Source organism: Grammomys surdaster, unplaced genomic scaffold, assembly GCF_004785775.1.
Source record: "Grammomys surdaster isolate TR1022 unplaced genomic scaffold, NIH_TR_1.0 133, whole genome shotgun sequence".
NCBI lineage: Eukaryota > Metazoa > Chordata > Mammalia > Rodentia > Muridae > Grammomys > Grammomys surdaster.
Window position 1 is genome coordinate 4775300 of NW_021604591.1, and position 23768 is coordinate 4799067.

The window sequence follows — 23768 nt, forward strand, 5'->3', positions numbered from 1 at the left end:
TCTCTCTCTCTCTCTCTCTCTCTCTCTCTCTCTGTCTCTCCTCTCTCCTCTCTCCTCTCTCCTCTCTCCTCTCTCCTCTCTCCCCGACACACCCAAAGCCCTTTCCTGTGGCCTTTTGGATTCAGGGAAGCACGTCTCTGGGAAAGCCTGTCAGAGGCCCTCTGTGAAGGTGTGTACATTTCATTGAAGGACTTCCAAGAGCAAAAATGCCATTTCAACCGCAGAATATTTACAAGCCAGATCTCAGTTCTAGCCCTGTGCCTCAGGGATATTAGCCAGGAGGCCAGGCAAGACAAAGCAGCATTTCTTGCTTGAATCAAGACTTAACCCTTCACAGTCCCTGTCTGAGTGAAAGAATTCTAAGTCCCCAAAGCTCAGAAACCATCTTTACCCCAAGATAAAGTCATCACCTCAGAAGGCCTGTTGGGCCTGTGTTCCTTGTGCCCGGCAGCAAAGCATTACAAGGGAACTTGTTTTTCTCATTATGACAAACTTAAATGACAGAAGCCAAACCACCCAGTGTCATTTGAAGCAGATGCATTGATGGCCACACACCTTTCTGTTCCTACAAGAAACAGCAGCTCATTCTTCCCCTACACTGCCTTCATCCCCACCACCCTCCTCTGCCCCCAGAACCAGGACTCTTGCGTTCAGGCAGGAGCTGGTGACTCTGGCCCAATTCTCAAGGCCTTATGCCAGGTGTAACTCTCACCTCCCTGACACTACAGAGCAGGTGCCTGTACCCACAGAGGATAAGGCACCCCAGCATGTGAAGGTACCTTGAAGACTCTTCTGAAGGCAAAGCACCAGAGCTGGAGGGAGGAGGGGTGGTATGCTGTCCTGAACTCTACCTGTCTGGATTCTACGAGTGATGACTCACGGCTGGGTATTGTGAAACAACGTTTCTGTGCTCCGCCTATGAACAGTGGAGTGTTTGAAAAACCCACCAGGGGCTTTTTTGGGTTTGTGTGTGTGAACGAGTGGACAAGTGTGTGCAAGCAGATGTGCATGCGTGTGTGGAGGCCAGAGGTCAATCTCACCTTGAGTGCCATCCACCTTTTCTGATTATCTTTTTTGTTTGTTTTGAGGCAAGGTCTCTCACCGGCCTGGAATTCACCAAGTATGCTAGGCTGCCTGCCTGGAGAGTCCCAGGAACCCATCCCCCATTTCCACCTCCCCACTGCTGGGATTCCAAGCACATGCAATGTGACTTTCACATTGGCTCTCGATTATCAAACTCAGGTCTTGAACAGCAGGCCCTCCAGGACTTCCTTAAGGATATTCACTGTGTGTGTGGCCACTGCCCAGAACACAGGACAAACAAAGGTCTCCGTGGAAAGGAAAGTGAGCAAGGAGACACTCAATCCGGGAGATGGTATATGGCTGTTGCAGCCAATATGGCACTCTCATGCGGACTCTCTGACACTTTAATTCAGCAGAAACCCCAAGAGAATTTTTGCTCACACCCATTACGCTCTCTCCAGTGGGAATCCTCAGACGGTGAGCGGTGAGTGAGAGCTGAGCTATACCTGCAGGCTTTCCCATGCTCACTACATTCACAGGGATTCTCCCCTATGTGCTGAGGGCTTCTTTTCCGGGCCTCCTTAAACTCATCCGACCCTGTGCTCTGTACCTGCCTCCTCTTTGCAGACCTCCCCACAAGCTCTGTCAATAATGGCCTATGCAGCATAGATAGCTACACTTCTTCACCTCCTACTTGTTCATTAACCCAGTCTTCTCGTCCACTCCCTCACGTCCACCCCTCACGGCTCATCACTCAGTGGCCTCCTAATGCCCCAGGCAAAGGCCCTTCGCCCTACGTGGACATGACCTGATCCTGGGCTGTTGATCCCTCCCTCCAGGAAATGCTTCTGTCCGCATTCCAGTCTCCCAATCCTCCTGCTCTTTGCATGTCCCCTCCCAAAGCTGCCTTCACAGTCTTCTCTTCCCATTCCCTGGAGCTCTGTGTGACATCCCAGCAACCCCTGCTCTCAGAGCAGACTGGCACAGACATGGATCCTGAAAAGGAGGGTGAAAATCCCAGGTCAGTCATCGAGAGCTATGTGGAAATGTCGTTCATCATTTCTGTGCCTCAGTTTACTCAGCTATGAAATAGGTACATTTATAGGCATCCTCGGTGCTGGTTGTACTGTGAAGTTCAGACTCGTCACCAATCCCCTTCCTTCCTGATAGTGTTTCTCTGCTCTAGGATCAATACGAGAGTTGAGAATGCAAAGCACACTTAAAAGGCACCATCTAAACCTAGTGATGTGCCTCAGTAGGTAGTATGCTTACGAAGCATGAGCAACATAAACCAGGCTTTAGCAATATGCATCTGTAACCCCAAAGACAGGAAGATGCCAAGTTCAAGGTCACTCTCAGTTATATTGGTAAGTCTGAGGCTAGCCTGGGCTACATAAGAGCTTGTCACAAAAGAAACAATAAATAAGTATTGGAAAGGAAGCACTCCTCACAGGCCTCTTCCCACACTCTAACTCCCCCTGATCCAATGATACATAACATGACTTCACTGACTCCTGCTAAAAGCTGGCTCACGAATCTGCTTGAAGGCCTCTCTTGAATGCCAAACTCATGAAGCCATCGGCCCACAGACACCTTTCCACACCTGTCCCGGAGGTTTCCAAGTTGGCCAGTCTGAAACTGAGCTCACTGCCCTCTCCTGCCATGCAGCACCCTCCCCTCCCCCAGCTCCTCCACCTCCCCCACCAATGAATGGCTCTACTATCCTTCTCCTGGGTCCCCAGGCCAAAATGCCCCAGTCATCATGGGCTCCTGCCCGTCCGTGCTCCTTCATCCAATCAGTCGCCAGAAAATGCTGACTTCGGTGCCAAGTGTTTCTTGGCCCTGGATTCTCCACCCCTGCTACCAGTGTCTCAGAAACTTACTAGTTCTTGCCTGGATGCTAGTAAGAATATTAAAAATAATCACGTGCCCATTACGCGCCTGTAACATGATCAGAGGCATATCATGTCATACAGAATCCCGACACTAGTCGTATTGCCCAGGAATGAGGAATCAGATTCCCCGTACTCAGAGAAGACAGACTCTCATTCACCATTCCGCCCTGGCCAACTTGGAAACCTCCAGGACAGGTGCTGGAGGCAGTGAAGCAAACATCTGACTCCAGACTCCAGGCCTTTTACACACACCATATGACAGTGACATTCTGGCTGCTCACCTGACATCTGTCTAGTTCTTTTCTAGTGTCTTCTCCACAGCCAGGAAGTTCTGTCTTCACAGTGATGCCTGGACTTGGTCTCTGCTCTGTGAAACCCTGCAGGAGTTCCCCATCGCCTTCAAAGTCAAGTTCAGTCAGCAAGACTCTTCCTAATGGAGTGACTTTGCTTTTCTGCAGACTCACCTACCTTCTCTCCAATCACTCCTCCCTCATCAGCCCTTCTACCTACATATCCAGTCTCCCTTCCGCACTCATCTTGGATCTCCCTGCCCAGACTCAGCTGAAGTGTTCCTCCTCTGGGAGCTCACAGGACTTTGCCATCCCCTACATCTTGATATATCCCAACTGCAATGGCTTTAATGTGTTACCTAGAACTCACTTATTAAAAACTTAATCCCCAAGTCACATGTAAATGACATTTACAGGTGGCCTTTCAGAGTCGATTAGGAAAAGATAAGGTCATGGATTAGGCCCTATCCTGTGCCTGCCTACCTGAGAGGAAAGGGCAAGGCGTGAGAGCTAAGCTGCTTGCTCTGTCTTGGCCATAGAGTACCGTCTACAACATGATCCTGCAGAGAGGCCTTCACTGGGTGCTAAGCTAGGCTAGGCAGGGATCATGTCCAGTCTGGGATATGTAGTTACAGCCACAGAAAACAAAATAGGAAGACATTTATTTGTTGAGTTCATGTGAGAACTCATGTTCATAGTCGGTCTTAGCAATCTGGGAATTGTCAAGGTACTTGTCTGCTTCCAGGGAACTTTACAAAGGATGTGCAGTGTGGCACTACATTCCTACCTCTGACTCCACCTGTCTCTACACTTGCTCATCTATGTCTCCAGGGCTAGAACGAAGCCTGGCTGGGATGAGAGGTATCAGCAAATGGTGATGGGCTGAGGTGAGCAGACACATCACAACTACCGAGTCATCTATGTGAGCCTAGGGGATACCTCACTTTCTAGGAGTGTCCTTACTAGAACAACATTCAAGGTGTTGCTAAATTTGCATGGGATTCTCAGGGTGTAGCCCTGAGAATGCCCTGCCAACCATTTCTGCCCCTCGTGATAGGACCAAGTCCTTGAGGTAGACCAGTGGCAATACAGTGTGGAGCCCTTTCAAGTAGTCTGGCAACAGGAGACCACAGAAAGATACATCAAAATCAGCACAGAACAGTCATCTTTGGTAGAGAAAGAGGATGTGCTTCTCTGTCCAGGCTTCATTGAACAAAGGCAAGAAAAAAAAAAGAGAGAAAAACACAAAAGGGAAAGCCAGCGCATAGGAAAGGGTCAGCCCACTCAGGGCCCAGAATGGCTGTGTGCAGACTTTCCCTCAGTTCACTAGCCCACTCTCAGTCTTGGGAGTGAGTCCCTTTCCTTTGTTAATAAACTGTTTCTTTTTTAACCATGTGTCCCTGGTTGGGTTCTTTGCAGTGGCACATAAGAACCCGGGCACATCAGCAGGTGCCCCTCAGGACTCAGGTCCACACCTGCAGAAGTTACATCCCTACCCACTCCCTATTGCATGCACCTCAGGGTGGCAATGCAGGGAGCTGCTGTTAGAGGTTGCTCAGCTAAGACACACACTGGACAGAAGACCTTGAGAAAGTATGTACATCTTCTTCCAACAGAGGTGCCACTTGCCCGTTCCTTGATGACTGTTGTGATATCTTGTTCTAACAAGAGGAGCAAGCAAGAGGACAGCTGGCTGTGTTTGTATAGATGCTTGGAAAGACAGCCTTAGTCAGCCCACGTGACTCTCCCTCCCTCAACAGGAACAAGATCCCCTGAAGTATGCTCCCTCAAGCTACTGCCCTTCTGAGTGACAGATCAGCACAGGGCAAGGGGAGAGGTTTCACTCAGTTTGGGTGTTCTGGGAAAAGCTGTTCCCACCCCCTGAAGTTTATGGTGGCCCCTCTGCTGAGTAGTACTTCCGCCTCCTCTCACAGTGGAGGACAAAGTGCAGGCTGCCTCTGGGATCAAATCTGGGGCAAGAGGAGGAGGAAGAAAGTAAAAGAGCATGCTCCAAAGCAGTGAGCAAGTCTGAGGGTGGAAACAGCAGGAGGAAGTGACTGACCCCTCTCCTCTACCCCCCTTCTCTCTCTGCTGGCCCTGAACACTCGAACTAGCTGACAACAACCTTGACTTCTGATCCTCCTTCCTCTATCTCCCAAATGCTGAGATTACAGCATGTTCCACCAAAACCAGTTTATGCAGTCCTGGGAATTGAACCCAGGACTTTGCATAAGTTAGGCAGCCCTCTACCAACTGAGCTACACCCCCTCCCCCACTTTTTTTTTTTCCTTGTCAGGATCAGATGCTGTCCTGAGATGGTCTGGAGCAGGGTTGGATGGCTGAGTGTGTGACTGGTATCTGATACTGGGTCTGCCATTTAGCTATAAATGTGTTCTCTCTCTCGTTCTCTCTCTCTCTCTCTCTCTCTCTCTCTCTCTCTCTCTGTGTGTGTGTATGTGTGTGTGTGTATGTCTCTCTCCCTCCCTTCCCCCCCTCTACACACATACACACACACACACACACCTCAGAGAATAGAATCCATGTCAGAATCAATGGGACAAATCTATCTAACTAAAGCTTCATCTCTGGGGCCTAACACCCACAGCAGGGACTCCTGTAATAACCCTCCTGGAGTCCTTTTCTCCAGGGTTGGTTAGATGGTCTTCAGAAGAGGACATTCTCACCTGCCTCCATCCCCTGAGCTCTAGATGGAAGAAAGATTTTCCTCCCTTCCTGTTGCCAGTTGTTAAGCATCAGAGCCTGTGCCCTGGTGGCTCTAAAGAGCCAGACTCAGCTATGCACCTCACAAAGCCAGTTAAACAGACACTAGTAAAAACCAGAGAAAGAGATCTAATCAAACATTAGGAACAGAACCAAAGAGTAACATTCCCCACCCTGGATCCTGATGTGAAATTTAGGTTCAAATCTAAGCAGTACTGGTCATGATGTGGTCCCGGGTCCTTCCTCCCAGGTTTTTAGGTAGTCTGACAAATTTCAGAACTGTATAAAGTCTCTCTATGGGAGACAAGCTCCTGCTTTGGCTGGTGACAGTGCCCAGCCTTTCCCTTTTCTCATCATGAGATTCCAGGGGACGGTTACGTTATCTTCGTCTTGTCCTCGCTTGCCCCTGTGCTGTGCAGCTGTCTGCCATCTCTTCATTCAGCTGTGGACATCCTGAAGGTGGGGTGTGGGGGACTCCAGCTTTTGTTCACTTATCTCTCCAAAAGTGCCTGCATGTTCCCGGGGGGGGGGGGGGGGGGGGGGGTGTTGAATGGTAGACAGAGTTAAGTTAGGAAAGATCTGCAGAGGCACCTCTATCAATTAACCAATCAGTAAGTGCACACGAAAGGCTTCGGGTTCAGGGAATTGTGTCAGCCCTGATAGCCACTGACCAGCTGGATTAGAATAGGCCCAAATAGCAAAACTCTTCTAGTTCACCATTCTCCCAGGAATCTGTCTCTATTTCTTTCCCTCCCTTTCTGCCTCTGCCTCTCTCTCCCTAAGTCTGAGAAACTCACCATTTCTCAGCCATCCACACAGATGTCTAGACGCTGTAAAGGGAACTGTCCCAGGGCTCTAGAGGGGCCATCCACATACTATCAGCCAGGGCTTTGAAAAGAAAACAATACAGTCATGCCCAGCTATTGAGCTCAGCTTTCTATTGACTAGTTTCTTTGCTTACTGGAGACAGTATCCCTCCTCCACTCCCTAGGCTCTGGTCCCCTGGCCCCAGGAGGAAACAAGGTGAACAGAGATAGAGGGCAGAGTCACCATTCAAAGCAGTCTGCACACCTAAACTGGGAACGTCCACTCCATTGTTTCTAGCAGTACAGGGACAGACAGCTGGACTGCAGACAAGCCACACCTCCCCAGGACTATCTCTGGGTCTTCATTCCCCACTAAACCTCTATCTGCCCAGCCCTTTCTTGATCATCTGCTTTATACATGAGTTTCCTGATACTCATGCTGTTTGATCACACGGCCCCACCACACGCGCACATATACACACACACACACACACACACACACACACACACACACACTCACTCAAAGCCCAGCACACATTTCTCCTTTGTCTGTGTGTTTCCAGCACCAAGCACTGAGCTGTACACTGCACCCACACTCCAAGTTCTAGGTAACACCTACAGATTCAGGCCGTGATCATAATAGTGGACCAAAGCATGTCTTCCTAAGACAAACAGTACGTGCACCAAGTCTAACAGCAAGGTACATCTCACAGAGACTAGGAGGAATCCTCCATGGAGAGAGCCAACAGGGTGCAGCATTGGAGGCCTTAGCTGGTCCTGAGACTGACACGCCACCCCACCACTCCTAAGCAGGTTATTTTCTGGATCAGACTATTGAAACCTCAAACAGAAGAGATGCCCAGGTGTTGGATCTGGCTTTTTTTCCTATCTTTAATAACTTAGGGAAATCTGCTTCTGGCATCAGCAGCTGGTGACCTAGGACGCAACTGACAGAAAGGTTGGGGTGGGAAGGGGGAACTGTTCTGCAGGGACCTCCAAGTTTCTCGTATGAACTATAAACAGGGAACGCTCACTCTGGTACCCTCTACGGATCAGCCCTCACCAGAGTGCTTCCGGGACCCCTAACAAAACTGAGTCCCCACACCACCCAAGGGGAACTCATTTCATTCAAGTTTAGGGAGCAGCCTGCTGCCAGGAGCAGACTCTGTGGAACAGCTGAGTGTGAAGGCGGAGTACACAAACGTGCAGGGATTTAGGCAAAGGAGTCAAACACGGCCATAAGAGCAAGGGGCCCCCCCCCCCAGAACAAGCAAGGATCAGATTTGGCTTTCAAAGCCAAGGCTGCTTTTACGGAAACACGATTCTAAGCTGGTGAAGCGACCAGCTGTAAGCTAGTGACAGGAGTCGGCAGTGTCCTCCAAACCTGGTTCTCCAATACTCCATTACGAGAAGCATTAAAATCCCTCAACAAAGTTTACCTTTAATAAATGTCTTTGGAAACCCTTAGAGAGAAGGCATAGTCTCCCGTGTGGGAGGGGGAGCATGTATTCTCATCCCTCACCAAAGTCCCTTCTTCATGTCTGAACCTCTCTCTCTTGCAAGAAAGGGTGTTAACTGTGTTCCCCTCTACTATCCCCCCAGGGACTGAGTGCTGTCCCAGCCTGGATTAGGCACACTTAAGCTCCATTTAGCAGCAAGGACAGAGTGATTAGGGGCCAATATCTGACCCTTTGGTAGCTACAAGCAAAGCAAAAAGGAGAAGAAAACCCAGGGCTGCTGATAGGACAGTTTTAGATCCTACGTGTGGTATACATGTTAGGTCCCCACTAATCTAGTCAACAAATCTCAGATCACAATGACTGAACATTGACTGGGTCTCTAACTCCCTTACCTTTGTAGCAAGAAGAGTGTGTGTTCTGAAATCCAAATGTTTATGTGAATGTTGGCCCCACCACTAACAAGCTGTGTGACCTTAGGGAAATGTTGCAGCCTCTCTGTGCTTCCCCATGAACTTCGTAGTGAAGATATAATATCAAGCAAGTCAAAACTCATGGACTGAGTATGTTATGGAGCAGGCACTTGGTCTTAAAATGGACAATTATCCTATTAGTTCACCACACTGGCCTGCAGAGAAGGCAGCTTGCTCTCCCTGTAGGTCTGTTCCCACTTGCCCAAAGTCACAGAGTTTATACAGGTGACAAAGCTGGGATGTGAATACAGACAACAACACCCAAAGCCTATGAGCTCAGCAGGTATTGTGAGCATGGCCCTATACCACGCTCAGTATATGAGTATCAGTGGGGAGGTAAGCAAGGGGTCTCCTGCTGTAAATTCTACAAACAGGATACTGAAGAAATGAAAGAGACTGGATAGGGTGGCAGGGAACAATGACACTGTCGTAAGAAATGGAGAAAAGCTTCATCCAGAAGAGACTTGAGTTCTAGACCCCCCCCCAAAAAAAAAAGATGAGCCGTTTGCCAAGCCACTGGGAGTGGGGAGGGTGGGGTCAAGAGGTCAGAACAGCAAAGGGAGAACAGTGAGGTGGGATGTGTTGGGAGCATGGCAGAAGGGCAGGAGGGTGAGGGTGGACAGGGAAGCCTGGGGCTGGTGTACAAGGTCACAGGTTAGACTTCATCCCTCAGAGACTGGCTCGGGGCTGCTGTTAATGACTGACAGACACATGTAGAACCAGGCCCTTTCTGTGAGCAAAGGAGAACCAAGAAAGGTGTGGGCCAGGCCAGTATCCTGGGTGGGAATCCAGCAGTGGAATTCTGGCCCTGAGGTTGCAGGTGGGGACTGGGGCAATCCACTAAAAGCTGATGAACGGTGAGCTGGAATACTGGCTCTCTGTGAACCAGTTTGTGAAGTCAGGGTGACTCAATGAAAGCACTAGCATTAAGAGGCCAGATAACGGCACTGTGGGGAGAGGGCTCTCCTGAACAGTCCACCAAGTGAACAACACCACAGGGTGACGGCCAAAAGTATCTCCTGATACTACCAGACTTCTCTTAAGGGACACAGTTAAAACACATGTGGCAGACACACACATGCACAAAATACAAAATAAAAGATATATCTAAAATTAAAATGAAGCTCTACCATCTTTACTACTTGGTTGACTTAGTTTTTGACTTTGGTATTTTGAGACAGAATCCTGTGGAACGCAGGTTGGACTCAAACTTATTTTGTGACTACAGATGACCTTGAACTCCTGATCCTCTGGCTTCCACCTCCCAAGTGTAGCTACAACACACCTGGACCACTATCAATTATTTTTCCAAAGAGAAAGCATCCACAAGAAGGCATCACCAAGGCTGGTGGTCTGATTCTGGCTTCCTTGACACAGGACTTGACCTCAATTCAGCCTGTAGTGGTAGAATAACAATTCGACTGCCTGGAGGGGAAGGAGGAGCTGAGACAGTGCATGGCCTGGTAGTATCCTCTTCACTGAGTTGCGACGGGCAGCCAGCTCTAAATAAACGCTTTGGATTTGAACGGAATCGCGATGTATTTGCTATAAAAGGCAAAGGCTTGGTCTCCCTGGGTGTGAGCAGACAGGAGGTGGCCAATTTCTTGCTCAGACTAAACTGAGGAACCATCTGTAGGGCTGGACTTGGGGTGTGCGGCACAGACCAGCTGGGCTCCAAATTCACGCCGGACCCTTTGTAAACTTCGAGCCTCAGGGCCGCTTACTCCCTCTACTTCCTTTTTTCCATTTTAAAAGCCAGGACTCCTAGAAGTTCCTGCCACAGGCATGAGGTTGGAAAAAGGAGTTTAACTAAGTAGCAAAAATGAAAGTACCAAGCCGGCTCGGGCTTGCCTGGTTCAGAACTTTACTGGTTGTCTTCATACCCCGCCAAGGATCGCTTCCCTCTACCCGGAGTTGTCGGGACCCCTCACCCCAGAGACTGAATGAGTCCCTCTCCAGCAACAAATCGTCACAGTTAAAGCTTTAGGGGGCGCCAACAGCCTTTGAACGCCAGCCACAGTCCACTCCGACCTCGGGGATCTGGGAGGTAGAGGAGTCACTAAATAAGTGTCAATAGTTCAGTGGCTCCGAGAGGACCTAGGTAAGTACTTCGCTAGGCCTGCTTCAGGTAGGTTGGTCCCCCAGCAAAGCCCAAGTCCACCACCGCTGCAGGCTGACCCGCTCAGGCAAGCTCCAGTGGTTGGAGCAGCTAGAGAAGCGCCCTGATTTGGAGCTCACTGGCTCTCCAAAGCCCGAGGCAGAGGGTTAAGAGTGGTCTGACCAAGCCAAAGAGGAGCAAGAGGCTGGGGACGCCAAGAGGAGGAGGAAGCAAAAGAAGGCAGGACCCCGTGCTATCACCTGGACAGGGGTTCGGGAACAAAGCGGTAGTTTCGGATCCGAAGAGCACTAAAGAGTTCCCGCTCAGCAAATTAGGACGTCCCTGCGCCCTGAGCGCGCTTCGGGGAAGCAGCTTACCTTCTCTGGGACCGCTGGCGCGTACTTCCGGGGACCGAGCAGGGGGGCCTGGAGTGGATCAGATCACCTAGGGAAGGGCACGGCAATGTGCTGCTGCGCCCTGTGGCTGGGGCACCCGCGCGCCAGAGAGCAATTTGGGGCGGCCCTCCTCGGTCAGGGCTGAACAAGGAACGCGCACACCCGGCCTCGGGACTCCTCCAGCCCTGCACACTCTAGAGGAGCCTGAGTCCGTGGGAGGAAAAGGTTGTCTCATTTCCTTCGGTCTCCCCCGCTACCCCACCCCACTCCCGCCCCTCGGCTCCGGACCTGCCCTCCCTCCCGCTCCCCGCCCCCTTCCCCACGTGGGCGCCGCGAGACGCGAAACCTGAACGGCTGCTCCAACTTAGTTCAACTTTGGCAACTCTTGCCTGCCTCCCCGCACTTTCCACCGTCCCCTGGGTTATGTGATCTCCCCATCCGCGGTCCCCACCTTGTCCCGAACTTCCAACCTTTCGCTCATTACTGCAAGGAGCCCAGATCTGGAAGCAGACATCCAATCCTACCCCTGACCCTCATCAGCCTATTCCTGCCTGGTGGACTGCACTCGCTGAGCCAGCTTTAAAACCCCAAGTCCAGACAGGAAATAACCACTTACTTTGTTAAATTTGATCGACTCTTTTTTTTTTTTTTTCTGAGTGGAGAGTTTAAAGCCTGATGCATAATCTCCAAGGAATGTTCATGTGTATCAGAAGACAGCCATTACAACTTTTTGGACTTGCTTGCCTGGGTTTGAAGTTTTGTTTGTTAAACTACAGGAGTATTTAAAGAGCGGCCACTGGACACTGAGCTTGGTGCAGAACAGGTTAAAATGAACCCAAAGGGCATCCTGTTCCTAGGCAGTTAACACAGGTAACTGGGGCAAAGAAAGGAATGGATCAGAATCTTAATGGTAGAGCTTTCCGTGCTGTGAGGACAGTCTTGACAGACAGGCAGGCTGTGCAGCCCAGCCCTGTGAGAGACTGGGAGGAGGGGAAGCCCTGCCAGCCCAAGAAAGAAAGGGTTTTTGCTGGGAGCCAGGACAATTGAAAACCAAGGGCTCAGATGGTGGAGAAATTGGATGGACTAATCAGAGACCAAAGTGGTGATCAGAATCCCAGGTGCCCTCAGGAACTGCTATCAGAAGCATAATTTAGAAACAGCTGCTATTCTCTTGCCCTTCTGGACCTGATTAACTGAGATTCTACATTTTGACAGAATACCCAGATTCAAATACTTTTCACTATTTGGAAGTGCTGCTTTCAAGACCATTGGTGGCATGGTGGACTGAATATATCAGACCACAGAGCCCTGGCTGGACATTAGGTTTAAGAAATGAGAAGGGACCGAGCTCCACTCATACAATCACTGAATTGATCTGAGGAGGGCCTCCCATGAATGCTTCTGAATGTCTCCACAGGTGATCTGACAGAGCCAGAGCTGAGAGCTATGTTCTACACCTGTTCAAAAGGTGCTTGCTTTATTTAGCCTTGAAATGCAGCGCTTTCCCCAAAGAAAACAATTTCAGGGCCCTGACACAAACACAGACCAGTTGTCTTCTCATATGGAAGCTACTGGTCTGGTGGGAAGGGCCTCGCTTCCTCAGTGCCCGGAGTGACCAGTTCTAGCCTCGGAGAGCCACTAAACTACTCTCTGAACTTAAATAAGGCCTCTTCTCTGGACTTCAGTCTTCTTATCTGTAAAACATACACACACTTAACCAACTCCAAATTCCATACCCAGGTACTCAGCATGCTCCCCATAACTGGCCGGCTGTATCAGCAGGCAGATAGAGAGGCAGCACAAAGGATTCGTGATGTAATTCTGTGTTTGCAGTCACCTGGGCAGTCCACCCTGGGATTCTTGAGATCACAGGTTGGATCTGGACCACACACAGAGCTGATGCTCTGTAGGTGGGATGAAGGGATGGTCCAAGCACAGCTGCTGGTGGGTAGGCAAAGACCTTCTCAGGGACCATTTGGCCTTAGACTGTTTTAAGGAGAACATTTGGATCCAGTCCAGACCCTATGCATTTGTCCCCTAGGGTGAAGAAAGGACATTGGAATACTCTGACCCCATTGGCTTTGGATATGTTTACTACTGCTACTAAGAAATGCCAATATACGCTGAATTCTTAGAACATGCTTAGTCCTACTGAAATGTAGCCTTATTCCGTGATAATGAAGCAGGCACCACTCCACTGCTTCTCAGCAGCTTTGGGAATAAAGCTATCATCTGTATAGCTGCATCTTTTGACGTGCAGCTCAGTGATACGGACAGGGGATGCCCATACACTAGGCCTCCCTGCAGCATGCACAGGGCTCCCTAGATCCCAGCGAGCAGAGCAGGGACTGCCTGCTCCGACAACAGCACAGACAAATATATGCAAAAAAGTCTAGAGCCCTGGAGCTTCTTCAGTTAGCAAACGAGATATGGTTATTTAGAGCTCCCCATAGCATTCCCTTTGGGGCACAAATACTGTAATGATAACAAGATCTGAACGAAGGGTACCTGTGGCCCTGCCTTCCCTTCATCCCGCCCCTACTGCTCCCACGTCAAAAGCTCTGTGTGTACTCACGTGACAACAATTTGGTAACGTTACAGAAGTTCATGTGGCAAATGCATACTAGTTATTGCCTCCAAAAAATGCAACCTCAGCTAGATATGGCGGCTCAAGACCAATTCCAGAACATGGGCATCTGAGGCAGGAGGATTGCCATGAGTTTAGATGAGGTAGTTAGCGCCAGCGTGAGACGCTTTCTCAAACAAAGCAATCATTTGAGCCCAAAAAGGTAATGATGCTTGCTGCCAAGTCTGGGGATCATCAAACGGAATCTTGCAAGTTGTCCTCTGACCTCCATATTCTCTCTCTCTCTCTCTCTCTCTCTCTCTCTCTCTCTCTCTCACACACACACACACACACACACACACACACACACTTGAAAAGACAACAAAATGAAAAATAAAACTAAACAACAATGAAAACCCACTGACCTGGAGGCTTTCCATTTACTAATGAGCAGAGGACAGGATGACATAAATCCAGACAGGAAGGGCAGAAGAAACAGCTCCAAGCTGAAATTCGAGGGAGCCTTTAGACCGCGTTAGTGCGCTCCAAGACAACACACTGCTGAGGGGACTGATGTGTTAAGAAAGATCCGCACCGATTCCTGATTTCTCTGGCACCATGATGTGCAAGTACGTACCAATTCAACTCAACTTCCCTGTCACTTCCTGGACACTGCCTGTCCATCACAGGCAATGGTCCTGGTCACCCTAGGCAACATCAATGCACGTTATACTCAGTACTCTCCGGTAAACTGACCTCAAATCACAGGGCAGGATCCAGACCAGAAAGCTTTTTAAACAAGCACATTAGAGGGTAAGTGTGGAGTCAGGGTCTACAATCCTGTTTGTAGGCGTACAGAGAAAGATTGCAGGGCTTCAAACACCAGGAGAGTCTAAGACAATGAGGACCACAACACCCCAGTCAAGTCTGGATCCTGCCCAGGGCATGTTAACAATGCCAAGCTGGGCAAGATAGTGTGTTTGTAACACCCTTCACCCACATGCTCCCCACTCCGGGTGGACGCTGAAGCAGAAAGCTTTCCCTTAGCTCCAGGACAGCTGGGCTACAGAGTGAATCTTAAGCTAGCCTCAAGAACAGAGTGACCCCACCCTAAAAAAAAAAAACAATATGAAACAAATAAATCAATGGAAACAACAAAAGCCGAGTCTGGAATATGAGACTCTCAGTTTCTTTTCCTGTGGCTATGGTGAAATACCCGACAAAAGCAATTCTGTCCATCACTTACTCCAAGCTTAGAGGAGCCAGTCACAACACATCTGCAATTGAGAAAGGGAAGCAGCTGGGTAGTGGTGGTGCCTCCCAGCACTGGGTGGGAGGCAGAGGCAGGCAGATGTCTTGAGTTCGAGGTCAGCCTGGGCCACTCAGAGAAACCCTGTCTCAAACACCCAAAAAAGGAAAGGGAAATGACAATGGCATACTTGAGCTCTGTACACTATCTCCATTTTATTCAGTCCAAAATCTCCTGGCAGGGACTATGTCAATGCACAGTTAAGATGTGTCTTCCCACAGAAACTAAGCCCCTAGAGGCATTCCCATAGGTCTTTCACCCTTGTGATCCTGCAAACCATCAACCAACCAAACAAATAATGTCTACTGCACCCACAATCTCAATACTCAATACTCAACAGGCTAAAACAGGAGGCTCCCAGTGAGACAGGGACTGCATAGAGAGTTCCAGCCTACCTCAGAAACAGACACTACGTTCAAATAACAACAAAGGGAAAAATAAATGGACAATAATCCCTGGACTTGCCTTGTCTCTTGACTGGCAAAGCCAGCCCTTATGGTTGAGAGGAAGAAATCTGGTTCCCTCGTGAGAAAGTATGAGTGATTGAAACCAGAGTCTGTCCCCTGTCCTGTGGCAATGCTTTTACAAGAAGCTGCAAACTCGCAGCTCTTATTAATCCCAGAAGCAGTAAATGATCTCCAGGAGAGCTGGAGCAAGGCAGGCATGTACACCAAATACCAGAAGACAAAGGAAATTGCCTCATGGCCCAACAAGATGCTAATGCATGGGCAGACAGAGACACTGATGTCCCCTCAATGATGTCACTCGAGACACATCAGGAGGCTGAGACATTTCTTTGAATGCTCTACCCTACAGTCATCCTGTATCTATTTATCTTGGCAAAAGCGAGCTTCAAAAGAAAGTGCATAGTCTTTTATGATGCTAGGATGAGGGTTCTCAGTCGCCTAGCGTGTGTAAAGTCCTGACTTCAGTCCCAAGCACTACCCAGAACTGGGTATGGTGGCACATATCTGTAACTCCAGCCCAGAGGGAGGTGAAGGTAGGAGAACCATAAAGTCAAGGTCATCTTCAGCTACATAGAGACACTGAAGCTATCTTGGGCTACATGGTTTGTTTGTTTGTTTGTTGTTTTTAATCACCAACTAAATAAACCATCAAAAAAAAAAAACATTAGTTTTGGTTGTTTGTGATGGGCCACACTTATAACAAGACACCTTGGGAGGTAGAGGCAGGAAGATGGTGATTTGAAATCATACCCTGTTATGTAGTGACTCTGAGGCCAGCCAGGGCTGAACCTACCTCAAAACAGACAAACAGAAAGCCCAATACAAAGTGTTAGCTTTGGAAAGGCAGGACACCCAACTCCCCTCTCTCTTCTCTCGCTTTCTTCGTTTTCCTTTTATTTTTCTTTTCAACCTAGTGACTCATTTTTGCCACTACATTACATACCAAAGGGATCTCTGTTAAGTCCCATGGGCCATCACTAACCAGGTGACATTTAAATTCATCCAACCTTTGGCAGCCTTTTAAAGCAAAGCTACTCATATGGCAGTGTTAGCTAGTGTATTAGTCAGGGTTCTCTAGAGTCACAGAACTTATGGATAGTCTCTATATAGTAAGGGAATTTGTTACGATGACTTACCTCTGTAGCCCAACTCCCAATAATGGTCAGCTGAAAATGGAAGTCCAAGAATCTAGTAGTTGCTCAGTCCCACGAGGCTAGCTGTTTCAGCAGGTCTTCTGTAGAAGTAGATTCCAACAGCTAAGTTGCTGGTAAGTAAGTGCAAGTAGTTGAAGGAGAGGGAATCTTCCTTCTTCCACTGTCCTTATGTAGGCCTCCAGCAGAAGGTGTGGCTCAGATTAAAGGTGTGTACCATCACTCCTGGATCCGAGACTTGTTTTGTCCCAGGCTGACCTTGAGCTCAGAGATCTCCTTGCCTCAGTCTCCTGGGATTAAAGGCGTGTACTACCTTGCCTGGGCCTAAGCTTTTCATGGCCACTATGCCTCAAGATCTCCATGCCAAGATCCAGGTCAGAAACTTGTGTCTTTCAGCCTCAAGATCTGGATCACAGGTGATCCCTCCAATTTTGGATTGTAGTTCATTCCAGATATAGTCAAGTTGATAGCCAGGAAGAGCCATTACAGCTACTAACATCTTCTAGTCACCAAGAATCTCTTACCACTTGTTGGTAGCTCTAGATTGCACCAATATAAAGAAAAGAAAAGAAAAGAAAAGAAAAGGAAAGGAAAGGAAAGGAAAGGAAAGGAAAGAAAAGAAACAAAATCCCATGCATTTGTTCATGTTGTGTGTGTATGTGTAGGGCACACATGAGTATTAGCAGAGGGCAGAGGACAACTCGTGGAAGTCAGTTCTCTCTTCCGCCCTATCGGTTCTGTGGATAGAACACAGGTTGTTGGTGTTGGTGTCAGGCTTCTTGACCCACTGAGCCATTGTACCAATCTCCAAGTCTAAGTACTTCTCTCTTGCTGCCAAATGATCATTGACAGATAAATACTCTCTAAGCTTCTTCCTTTCATATAGAGAATTGTCTTCTTCCCTGCCCAGAAGTGAAGTTTCTTGACAGATAAGAGAGGCAGAAGACAAGATTCAGTTGTCTAAAAGTCTATCTAGAACCCCTTGGAGGTTTCCTATCAGAAATCCCGCATATTAGACATTTATATCACAATTCATAACAGCAAAATTACAGTTATGAAGTAGCAATGAAATAATTTTATAATTGAAGATTACCACAATGAGGGGCTATATTAAAAGGTCCCAGCATTAGGAAGACTGAGAACCACTGCATTAGAGGCTGCTGACAAGATGGTCAGTCGCTAATGAGTTTGATGTTTAGGCATGAGGATTTGAGCTCAGATCTCCAGAAGTCCTGCAAAGTTGGATGCAATAGCTATGTCTGTAATCCCAGCACTCCCAGCCTGAGATTGGAGGGGAAGGCAAGAGAATCCCCAGAGGCTCCAGGATCAGCTGACCTGGCAGGAGAAAGAAGGTGGGGAAAGGAAGGAAGAAGGGAGATGACACTTGAGACTGTCCTCTTAGCTTCTCACACAAGCTATTAAAGTCAAAAGGACTGGAAGGCAGACCAGTCACAACTTTCCACCATTACCTCCACCACCACCCAGCCTCCATCTTTTTTAAAAAACTACTTTTTTTGTTTTTTGTCAGAGTGAGTAGCATTGAACCTAGAGCCTTGTGTTAGTGTTAATTGTCAACTTGCCAGAATCTACGATAGAGATAGGTGAACACACCTTTGTGTAGACTTATCTAGGTTAAGTTAGCCTCTGGGAAGCCCCTCTGGGTTATTGTGATGGCATTCACTGATCTAAAAAGCTTGATTGCATTAACTGCAGGCGGGACCATTCTCTGGGTGGAGATCCTGGATAAGTAAACGGAGAAGAGAAAGGGAAGTAGGCAGAAGGGAGCATTCCTCACTCTCTGCAGACCCAATGTGTCACCCGGGCTGGAGCTCCACCCAGAATGGTCTGTTCCTGGAAGCATGGGGCAGATAAAGCAAACTCTCCTTGTGCTGCTTTTCCATAGCAACAAAAATGTAACTAAGATGGGCCTTCCACCCGCCAGGAAGCTCAGCACAAAGGAGATGTATTTATCCCCAGCCCCTAAAGCATCTCTCCTAGGAAGAAAATGCATGGTTAGAATAAAAAGCAAAAAAGTGTGTAATAACAAATAAAAGTGAAGTCAAGGAGCTCAAAAATCAGCATAACCATCCTGAACAGGGAGCTGTGGTCAGAGGTCCATGTTGGGACTGCAGGCCGCACCTGTATAGAAAAGCTGGTTTCTATAGCTCTGTGGGAGGTGTGCTCTCCATACAGGGGTTTATATGAAAGATAAGTGGGCAAGTGGAACAGAGGAAAAACATTTCCAGTCTCTCGGTTTCCTTGAGGTTAGAAGAGTCTTAAGGGCTCAACAGTTAAGATTCCTTGCTACCCTCACAGAGGACACCAGTTCAGTTCCCATTTTCCCCTTCTGGCAGTTCACGACCAGCTCCAGGAGATCCAACTAATCCAGAACTGACCTTTGTGGGCATTCTGACACACACACACACACACACACACACACACACACACACACACACACCTGCATGCACGCATGCATGCTTTTTTAAAGTTTTTTTTTTCCTTTTTAATTAAATTCCAGGACCTGCATTTAATCCATTTTATGATTTTATAAAATTTTCTTGTGCATAGATAAATTGGACTATCTCAGTTTAACTGGACAGCAATTTTGACTCTAGTGACTTAGAGTCTGCCCCATTCCTAAATTGCTATACGCAACCAGCACTGGGTCAGCCGCCTCCTGCATGAGCACATCAGACTAAATTTGAGATCAGCTGCAGATATGAAGCAAATATCTCATATTTGAACCTAAAATATAATAACAACAAAAAACCAGGTTCATTTGTCTCAACGGGGTTTCCGTACTAGGCGTTCTTTAAGCTAGCCAATGCGGTTGGTTATATTTACAGTGTATTCTACAGTGAGCCATTTGCCTCATTTGGAGTTGCTTGCCAGGCTTCACAGAGCCCTAGGCTTTGCTTGTAATGAGATGTGAAAAGCTTGCTCTAACCCTTAGGCACGGGTGTGTGTAGGGGGGGACTGTGTTCTCTGAACTTCAAGCCCCTACTTGCCAAACCTTTCCTCTCCGATTCACTTCCTCTCTCCTTGTCTTTAATCATTCTGTCTCCTTCCCCTCTGCTTTGAACATGCCCCAACCTCCCCCAACCATTTAAAATGTGTTGCAGCTACCAAGGACCATCACACAGAACTTCCTCTAAGAACTAACAATAGAATCCTGATATGACCCACCAATCTTCCTTTGGGGTATTTACCCAGAAGACTTGAATTCAGTTTGCCAAAAGATGTCTGCACTTCATGTTCATTGTTATATGGTGTCAAATAGCCAGGCAATGGAATCCACTTGTGTCTGTAGCAGATAGTTTAAAATGTGAGTGTATGCCCATGGGGATACTATTCATCATTTAAAAAGAAAGAAGTCATACCATTAGTGATTTAGTTGGAATTCGGGGGCACTGCGCTAAGTGAAATAAGCCAGGCACAGAAAGATAAATTCTATACACTTACGTGTATATGTGGAATTAAAAGTGGCCAAGCTAGCCGGGTGGTGGTGGCGCACACCTTTAATCCTAGCACTTGGGAGGCAGAGGCAGGAGGATTTCTGAGTTGGAGGCCAGCCTGGTCTACAGAGTGAGTTCCAGGGCAGCCAGGGCTATACAGAGAAACCCTGTCTTGAAAAACAAAACAAAACAAAAAACAAAAAAAACAAAAACAAAAAAAAAGTGGCCAAGCTAAGAGGCAAATAGTAGAATGTTGGTTATGGGTCTGGGAAGTGAGGGAAGTGAGAGAAGAGATGATGGCTCAAGGGTATAAAATATCAGGTAGATGGAAGGAATATAGGACTTTTTCTAACTTCGTTGTACAGCATGGTGAATACAGTTAGCAGTGGTATTGCATGGTTCAGGTGTGGATTTGGTCTAACGCTTGTATTACGTTAACTGGGTTCCCAAAATTGCACGAGAATTTGCATTTAAGATGCTGAGGGTCCCTGTTCCCCCCCCACCACCACCGCTGGTTCTGATCGGTAAATAAAATTGCTGGCAACAATGTCTGGGCAGGGAGACAGAGGCAAGGCTTTAGGATTTTCTGGCTAGGGGACCAAAAAAGGAAGGAGGATTTAGAACCACCATGCTAGGCGGTGGGGTGAAAGAGTAAGGTCCAGGCCTGAGAGGTGCTGAAGTGGGAGCATACCAATCATATAAGAGTTGGGGAAGAACGGCCCCAGGCTCCCTTCCTTGAGTCTAGGGCAGCAAAGATAGAATATAGATTTTAGTAAGTAATAACTCAGGAGTTTCGGAGGGGAGGTGTTGGCCACGTGGAAGTTTGGGACTGGCCGTGCCATTGAGTTGTTTAAGGCATATTAAAATATAAGGCTGTGTGTGTATGCCTTTCATCTGAGAACCCAGAACATGAGGTGGGTAGTGAAGAACTCAATCTGCCACCGACACTGGGTGATACCAGTAGAGATTAATTGGCAGCTACAACACATTTCAAAATTGCCGAGAGTAAATTTTAAATGTTTTTCCTCACAAGGAATAAGCATTTGGATGTGTGTCTGTGTGTGTGTGTGTGTGTGTGTCCATAGAGGCTAGAAGAAGGGCTTTGTAGCCCTGAAGCTAGAGTTGTAAGCAACAGGAGCTGCCTCATGTGGGTGCAGGGAAACAGGTCCTCCAGAAGAGCAGCAAGTGCTCATAAATGCTGAGCCATCTCTCCAGCCCCAGAACAAATATTTGAAGCCAGGTATGACGGCTTATCCCAGCACTCTAGAATGCTGAACCCGTTGAGAGCAGTGTGTCTCAGGCAGACCTGTGGTACACAATGAGGCACTGTCTCCAACAGAAATCCAAAACTAAAATAAATAAATAAATAATTATTTGAGACAATGTGTCTGTTTTTTTTTGGTTTTTTTTTGTTTTTTTTTTTGTTTTGGTTTTTCGAGACAGGATTTCTCTGTGTAGTCCTGGCTGTCCTGGAACTCACTCTGTAGACCAGGCTGGCCTCGAACTCAGAAATCCACCTGCCTGTGCCTCCCAAGTGCTGGGATTAAAGGTGTGCACCACCACTGCATGGCAACAATGTGTCTGCTAACTAGTTTGATTTACTTATCAAAAATTACATTCATAAATCATAACATCTTCTCATAGCCTATAAATGTATAATTATTCATGTCAATTTATAAGAATGTAAAATACATAAAGTGAATACAAATTAAATATTAAATAATTACTATTGGATAGCTTCCTGGGTTCTAGGTTCTTTTCTAGATATTTCTCTGTATTTTTATTTCATTTGGGATTTTTTTTACACCCAAACTTCCCAGACTGCCATTTCACCCTCAGTTCGTGGCAGTATGACATTTGTACCCATCACTCTCCTCACCACTCCTCATCAGTATCAGCTCCCCACCCTGCACTGGGTTCCCATCTCTGCAGCACCTCCTGTCCATTGTCCACCCCTCCCTAACTCCGAGATCCAGGCACTTCCTAACAAACACAGTGGACCCTGTTACTGCGATGCCTCCAGGACAGCAGAGACCCTTTAGTGTAGCACACAAGGCCCTTCAGAGTGGGCATGACCTGTCCCCTCCACCCAACAACCTTTCCTTGGACACTCAAAAATGCAAAGTGCTCACTGTCAGCCCAGCAAAGCAGTGTGGTTTTTCTCTGTGATAACAGGCTTTTGGAAAAGCTAAGATTAGTGGCACAGGCCAGTAATCCCAGCTACTCTGGGAGGCTAGGCAATATGATCATGAATTAATGGCCATTTTGAGGTTTTTACTAAGATCTTGCTTCAAACTAAAAAGGACTAAGAAAAGGATTGAGATGTAGCATCTGCATGTCAGATTTGAGAGGCTCCATGCTCCATTTGCAGCATTAAAGAAAGACAAAAAAATAAATTAAAAAAATAATAAATCTGGTAATGTAGTTCAGTTACTAATATACTTGTCTACAGCCACAAAACCCTAGGTTCAATCCCAGAAGCATATACATTGATGGAGTAGCTCACACCATAGCAATTACATAGTGAGAATCTGTCCCCAAAACAAATAAGGCAGACAATAAATAAATCCATCATTTAATTATGAATTTGTAATTACATAGTTAAAAGATGAGATGCCCATGAACAAGTGACTAGAATCCTCCCAAAGAAAGACACCTCCACCAGGTAGGCCTCCTCAGCCTCACCTTCCTATTTCCTTCCAGAGAAGACAAAGACCTGAAGTGCTCAGAGGCCTCTGTAACTCAGGAACAGGACTGGCGCCCAGGGTGAGCTTATGTGGCAGTTGACTTGAGCTGCTGATGCAGGGTGTTCTCAGAAGCCATACTAACCCATGCTCTCTCTCATGGATAATTCTAATCTCATCTATTCTTGCCCACCCAATGAGAAAACGAAAACCATGGTTGGGAGAGGGCAGGAGATAGAAGCCACAGGTCATGAGTTGAGTGGCAGCTAAATCCAGCGAGAGGAAGCTGGGGCAAGTGTAATCCTTTCAGGAAAGCAAGTATTACTGGAGGGAGCGGGTTGCCAATGCAACTTTGTTCCAAGAATAAATAGCACATTTTGCCTCCGTGTTTGCTTTTCTCTCTTTGATCCCCTGGAGCCCCTGTGGAAATGTCTGGCCAGCGATTTTCCTGCCCTCTGAGGCTAGAGAGTAGAAGCCACAAGGGCTCGCTTGAGATTCCTTCAACCAGAGCCTAAGTGGGGCCTGCGCTGGAGCCACCCAGGCTTGTGGAAGCCTGGAATCCAGATGTTTCCGTAAGTTTAATCACCACAAATATGCCACAGTGTTTCCAAACACGTTGTCACGATGCCCAGAAGCCGTTTTAAAGAGAGTAATAACGGCCAGAGTCTATTTGACCAAAGTCACCGGGAGTCATGGGAGTTGGAAAATGAGAAACTGAAGGCAGAGCTCGAGCGGGATAATATTTAACTCTGGGTCCCAGGTGAAGCAGATGCCTGCACACAGCCAGGCTGACAAGCGTGGCCTCAGCCGGGGCAGTTCACGGTTCAAGGGCTTTAGAAACCACAGTCCCCAGCTATTCACACAGCTGCCCTTTCTGTTCCCAGGGAACTTGGTTTCAAAAAGAGTCAGAGCAGAGACAAAGAAAGCTATGAGGACCTTAGCATCAGGCCTCCTGTTCAATGCTAGTTCGCCCTCTTA

The 23768-nt window shown here is 47.7% G+C and overlaps 1 protein-coding gene across 1 annotated transcript in view; it reads right to left on the reverse strand.

Annotated features, from left to right (window-relative positions):
• The window catches only part of Eva1a (eva-1 homolog A, regulator of programmed cell death), a 52405-nt gene extending 41022 nt beyond the window's left edge, over positions 1–11383 (reverse strand). Inside the window, exon 1 of the mRNA XM_028762421.1 lies at positions 11141–11383. The gene's annotated coding sequence lies outside the window, so the exon portion shown is untranslated. The remainder of the gene's footprint in view (positions 1–11140) is intronic.
• Positions 11384–23768: the final 12385 nt, after the last annotated feature.